This window comes from Dermacentor andersoni, chromosome 3, assembly GCF_023375885.2.
Source record: "Dermacentor andersoni chromosome 3, qqDerAnde1_hic_scaffold, whole genome shotgun sequence".
In the NCBI taxonomy this organism is placed as follows: Eukaryota; Metazoa; Arthropoda; class Arachnida; order Ixodida; family Ixodidae; genus Dermacentor; species Dermacentor andersoni.
In genome coordinates this window covers 137892285-137898580 of record NC_092816.1, presented here as the reverse complement: position 1 = coordinate 137898580, position 6296 = coordinate 137892285, and positions in this window count along the sequence as shown.

Here is a 6296-nt window from a genome sequence, read left to right as displayed (position 1 = left end):
GATGTGAAGGATCCATGCTTTGTAAGTCTAGACTTGCTTGCAATACTGTAAATGTAAAGTTCATGTATATTTACAAGAAATTTAATGTAAACAGTTTACTAAGTTGGGTATGATAGCATGACTGGTAATATTCACATAACATGAGGCAACACAGAGATTGACTAGCAGCTATTGGAGAGATTTCTTACTTTCTGAGCGTGATCTGTTTCAGAATAGCTATGTCACTCTATGGAGAGTTGGGAAAGGCTACATTATAGTCCCAAGTTTGCAAAATATTTGCTTATTAAGGCTGTATTTCAAGTGTTTTCTGTTGCTTTTGTAGGTCACTGGGACTGATGGAAGCACAAGAGGAAATGTGAATTCTTTGGATTGGAGACACTTAAGCAAAACGAGACTGCTTTGCGAGATATATGTGGGGTCACCATGCAGGTCTTTAGTCTTTCGCTCAATATTCAGCCAGATCCTAGCTACCGAAGCACAGATATGACCCGCGAGGACAAGCTTTGTCTTTTTTTAGCGAAGCTTAAGCTTGGGGTAAGCTTCAATGCTATGTCTACGATTTTCGGAGTGGCTGCATCAACTAGATCAAGTGTATTTAAAAAAACGCTCGACATACTTAGCGCAGCCTTGAAAGAGTGGGTATCTGTGCCACCAAGGGCTATCATCAAGCAGTGCATGCCACAGCCATTCAAAGAAAATTATCCAGACTGCACATTTATTATTGACTGTACAGAAGTTCGAGCTGAAAGGCCATCAAATCCCGACTGCCAGCACATACTCTATTCCAATTACAAGGGAAGTTCTACCTTGAAGGTCCTTGTCGGTATAATTCCAAATGGAATGATAACCTTCATGTCAGAGGTATATGGTGGGCGGTAGGCTAATTCCTTTATTACCCAAGACTCTGGTCTTCTTAATCTTATACAAGAAGGGGATATTATCTTGAGTGATAAAGGGTTTCCACGCATCCGGACAGATGTTAAGGACAAAGACGGAGTCATATGATGCCTCCCTTCAATTCTGGAGGTGGTCAACTGTCTCAAGAAGACATGGATGGAACATATAAAATTGAATCTGTGCGTATCCATGTTGAGCGGGTTATTCGCAGACTGAAAGTATACAGGATCCTGCGCAACACAGTACCCTTAACTTTGGTGTCGCACATGGACAAAGTGTTCTCGGTATGTACTGCCTTGGTCAATATGCAGCCACCAATAACTAAAAAGAAAGAATGCGTGCATTGTTTGTAATGCTTTGTGAGTGAGTTCTGCATGGAAATTTTGTGTGTGAATATAGTTCCTAAAGGAAATTTAACGATGCGTAAATCAAGATTACCAGTGTTATTTGTCTTGCACAGATGCTAGCAGAGTACAACTTACAAATGTGGCATCATAATGCACCAGCGCATTTGTTTCTGCACAGCTAAAAAAGAACTTTATTGAAAGATCATGTAGTTTATTCACTCGTAATGGTTTCTTTAGTTGTGCATTGGATGCACAGCATAATTAAGTTAGCTTATGGTGCCCTGCAATATTACTTTGTGTCTGCTGTATGCACAATGATTTTGTTTGCAATGGCTTGCGATTTCAATAAATATTTCATTTATCAGTGCAGTCATCATCTAACTGTTGCCATGTATTGTGCCTCAAACCCCAATGTATACATTAAACAAACTAGCCAGCTTGCCATCTGCTATCTCTAACCTTCTTGCATATCACATTAAGTGTTTCTTGATGTATTGTTTTTCAGGTATGTATGAGCAAGCTTCTAGAATAGACTAACAATGGGAGTATTTGGCTTAGGCATTTAATTTCAGTCATATGAAATACCTAAAGTTTATAAAATGCTGTAACCTGAAGCATTCCAAGTATAGTCCATTCTTGCAATGCCAACTGTGTGTAGTAATGCAATTTTTAAGACAAAGACAAATGTTTATGTGATTTGTTTAAAAAAAAAACCTCTCTGCCACGCGCAGGTGGCAAATGCAAATTGGCATCATTAACAACATTGTAGAATTAAAAATACTGCATGTATGTTGCCCTACATCTTAAGTTCATGACACATCTTCACAATTTAATCGATTTAACATAGTTGAAGTTAAACATGTAAAGGTAATTTCATACTTTATTAAGACTAGCTTCAGCAGCATTAAAACATTGAATACTAAAGTAACTGCAACTTCTATATCCACAAAGATGTAATAAAATATTGCATACAGACTACATACATTGCATACATAAAGGCACTGTAGCCACATTTTAAAAGCTCTGGCATATCTGTGCCCAGTCAACGGGTATTCAGGGAAAACAAGAGAAGGCGGGAGATGGGAATTCAAGACGATGAGCAAAAGGAGAACAAAGTGAAAGCAGGAGCCAACGTTTCGACAAGTGGGCTTGAAAAAGACAAGCCCACTTGTCGAAACGTTGGCTCCTGCTTTCACGTGAGCATACGCACATATTAGATATTTTTTTCTACCTGGATGGACCAACTTTAAAAGCACCACAAATGATAAAATAGATAAATGCACATGTTTTCTCGAACTACCTGACGTTACAAAGTATTGCATATAGGTTAGACATGTTAAACATTATATTGAAGAAACTGCATTCATATTTTCAAGGCTGTGGCCTAGCCGTGCCAACTCAACTGATTGTAATGCAGACCTAAACACCACCTGGATGCAGTAAACCCTATAAACATCGCAAATGATAAAATAAATAATTGCAAGTATTGCCAACAGTGTGACACAAATATATTGCATGTAGACCAGACACACAAATCTTTATGAATGCGCTGTACTCACATTTTTCAAACCTCTGGCATGTCTCATGCCAACATTATAAGACACTTCCACTTTTCCTACCAGTATGTAGCAAACAAACAAAAAGATCACACATAACAGAGACGAATAAATGCAAATGTTTCCAACAGAGTTGCATGGCACTAAAATATTACATGTTGACTAAAAATATTACACATTCAAATTAAAATAAAAACACTGCACTTTCAAAGCTCTGACAAGTACCGCGTGGACTAAAAGACTGCACTTTAGAACATCCTTTTTAACTTTTAAGATGCATATACCACTAAGCATTTTTAAAGCAAACTGAAAATATCACATTATGAGATCACAAGCATTTTGTGGATATGATGCTATGGTAGAGTCCAGCAATACTCGACAGAATATCTTTTTAGATTGTGGACCCAGACGGAAAAGCTCACGATAGAAACAGGAGAAATACTGCTAGAACAAAGCAGGAATAAAAAACTCGAAATAGAAATGCTCCATTTTAGGGATGAGCTCCCACAAAAACACTTCATTCCTCTTCACAGAAACTATGACAGACTGATTTTGACTGTACACAAAGAGCAAAGCTTTCTGTAAATGAAGAATATACATTTGGACCTGCAAGTGAGTTTAGTATTGATGTGACTTTCTTAATCCAATTATATCATCAATGAATATCAAATATGGAAGCTCACAGTGCCATTCTTTGTACTTAATAAATGGTGAATCCTTAAATTTATATGTCCACTTGATTTCAATCAGGACACTCTCATAACCGAGCTGTACAAGTCCGTCAGGGCTGCAGCACAGCCAAGGTTGCTCAGGAAGAACCACCAGTCCAGTCTAGAGAATACAAAGATATAACAATGAGGTTTGGGAGTAGTGCTATGTTCACAATACAATTTGTGTGCTTTCATTGCTTTACATAAAAAAGGAGTCCTACCTGCACAATGCTTGCTCCAAGCCCCCTTTCCAGGTCCTCACGTGCTGTGCCTCCGGTTCTAATTCCTGTAATGATATTTTTGTGAGAGTACTATACAAAATCAGTACTAATGGTTTTCTGTATAATACAATAAAGGCACATCACACTAGTCAAGTGCGGCCACGATTATTCTTTCCATTTGGGTAATGTGTAGGAAAAAACACACCATAGCCCATGGCAGCACTCTTGTAGGAGCCGGATTTCAGAAATTGCTGAGCAGCTTTTTGAAGCCCTTTTTCATCCCTTTTTGTACGAATCAGGTGTGCCTTGGCACTGCTGATGCGAAGCCTCCTCTCCTGATGCCACCTTCATATTGTGAAACACTAAATTTGTCACTCCTGACCATTATATGCCCTCAACCTCTAAAACTTTCTTACATGCCGTGTACAGCTTGATTGTTCTTGGGTCAATAAAGATAAGTGACATGGGATTTGCTCGAGAGTTATTTTTTCTTTGTACTTTTCTCTGTGATGAGAATTCATTTCAACCAAGAAATCTCTTTCCTGGCTTGTCCCATCTTCCAATACATTCAGAACATGGTACCCAGGCCGGTGTGACATTTGTTTGAGAAGGTTCTCAAGGGTATCTTTCTCTGCGGCCTTCGATACCTGCTCAACAACACAGTCGAGCACCTCTCTGCAAATAAGCTCATCAGCACTGAGCTCCATCAACTTGAGCACTTCTTGTAGGGGCAGTCTATCCCAGGGTAGTTCATCAGTGTTGTTCTTGGCACACTTTTGAAGGCTGGAGCTGTTGATTCCTTACCTGTTGCACAGATTAGGAGACAACAGATGACGTGTATTGACACATCTTGGTTCCAATTTAAATGTGTACATAAAGTCAGCTGTATGTTCTATGACTCAAGACTAAGATACCTTAACGTGTGGAACTAGATTGAGCATAGCAACGTGCGCTAATAAAATGAATGTTATTAAAAAAACAAAATTATATTTACAATTATAGCTCAGCAGCTTGTGTGTGTACCACTTTCTACTCGGAGCCTTTTTCCTACTGTGGGCAAAACTTTTATGTTGTGCCACATTGATGTGAATGTTGTCACGCAGCACAGTCTTCAAACTTACGAGGGAATACTTCTGATAAGTGTTGTGATCGCTGCGTCCGGTGCTTCGCGCTGGGCTTTCCCCACTGCTGAGGTCGGCTTGTGCAGCTGTCCTCCTCACAGCTGTTGATGTAGAGGCATACAGCCACTGCATGCTTGCACTGAACCCGTACACCAGCAATGCAAATGCACTTGCCGCAGGAAATCCGGAGCTCTTGCTTGAGGGGGCGCGAGCGCGATAGCTGCAAAAAAGGGGGAAAAATGCATTGGCCGTTGTTGCACGTATATTAGTTTTCTAGCACAAAGACACAGCGAACTAGCTCTCACTGTGCGAGCAGTTATAGCCCGGTCACGGGGTGCACATTCGATCGCGACCAAGATAATATTTCTCGACAGCGACTAGCACTTTCCCGCAGATTGTTCAAATGAGCGAACTGCGATTGAAGACCTTCATAACTGTCAAAAGTGAACCGTGTGACTGCGGTATCAATCAAGTTTGTAAAAAAAAAGTGTGCCCGTAAAACAGCGCATGCGAAATCGTGATACCAACGTTCGCCATACATTACCCAAAAAATAATTATAGGTTAACTGATAGAGTATCGTACGTGCGCTTGGTCAGGTGCTACTAAGGTTAAAGATCTCAACTAAAGACTGTCACTGCGTCAGGACCGATTAAGAGGAAGCTTTAGCTTGGGCCCAACTCCAATGCCGCCTATTCAAGTACATGTAAAATGCAGAAACACTTTCTGAGACAACGCCTGTATGGATTTTAATGAAATTTGTTGCATTTGAGCGAGAGAGTCACATTCTAGTGACTGTTGGAAAGGGAACTTTGATTTATAGCCTGAAATGTTTTAAAGAGATTTTGAAAATATTGTGAGTATGAAAAATATAAAGCACGAAATTTACAAACTCGTAGCTCTGCATCCAGAACTGATATCGCAGTTCAGTAAACTGCATCGATTAATTAGACCACCCAAAGAGGACACATCTGATATGACAGTTTGTATCTTGCGTGAATTCATGAAATTGTTTACAGAGGTATCGCAAAATCACTACTCACATATTACTTGTTTTTCTTTTGGTGCCAAACATGGCTCTTTTAGAGCCATGTGTAATATAACAATTTTGTCCGCTTTAGATGTACTATCCGCGAAGCTCTGCACATCTCTGTAAGGTGCCTTGTGGTGGTCTCGTGCTGACGATGCCCTCTCGGTGAGCGCATATTTCCCCCCCCCCCCCCCCTCATCTTTTAAGAGGTTCAATACATACAAGCATTTGTCTCGCAAACCAGGTTTTTTTCAAGGGAATTTTCCACGTCTCAGTAATTTCTCTCGTCGTATTCGAGTGCTGATTGCCGTGTTATAGTTTGTTTACGAAGCTTTCCCTCAAGTCTAAATATTTTAAGGCAGTTTGTCGTGTGCGTATCATGGCCACGCACGCTTATATCGCCTTCCGTTTCTCTA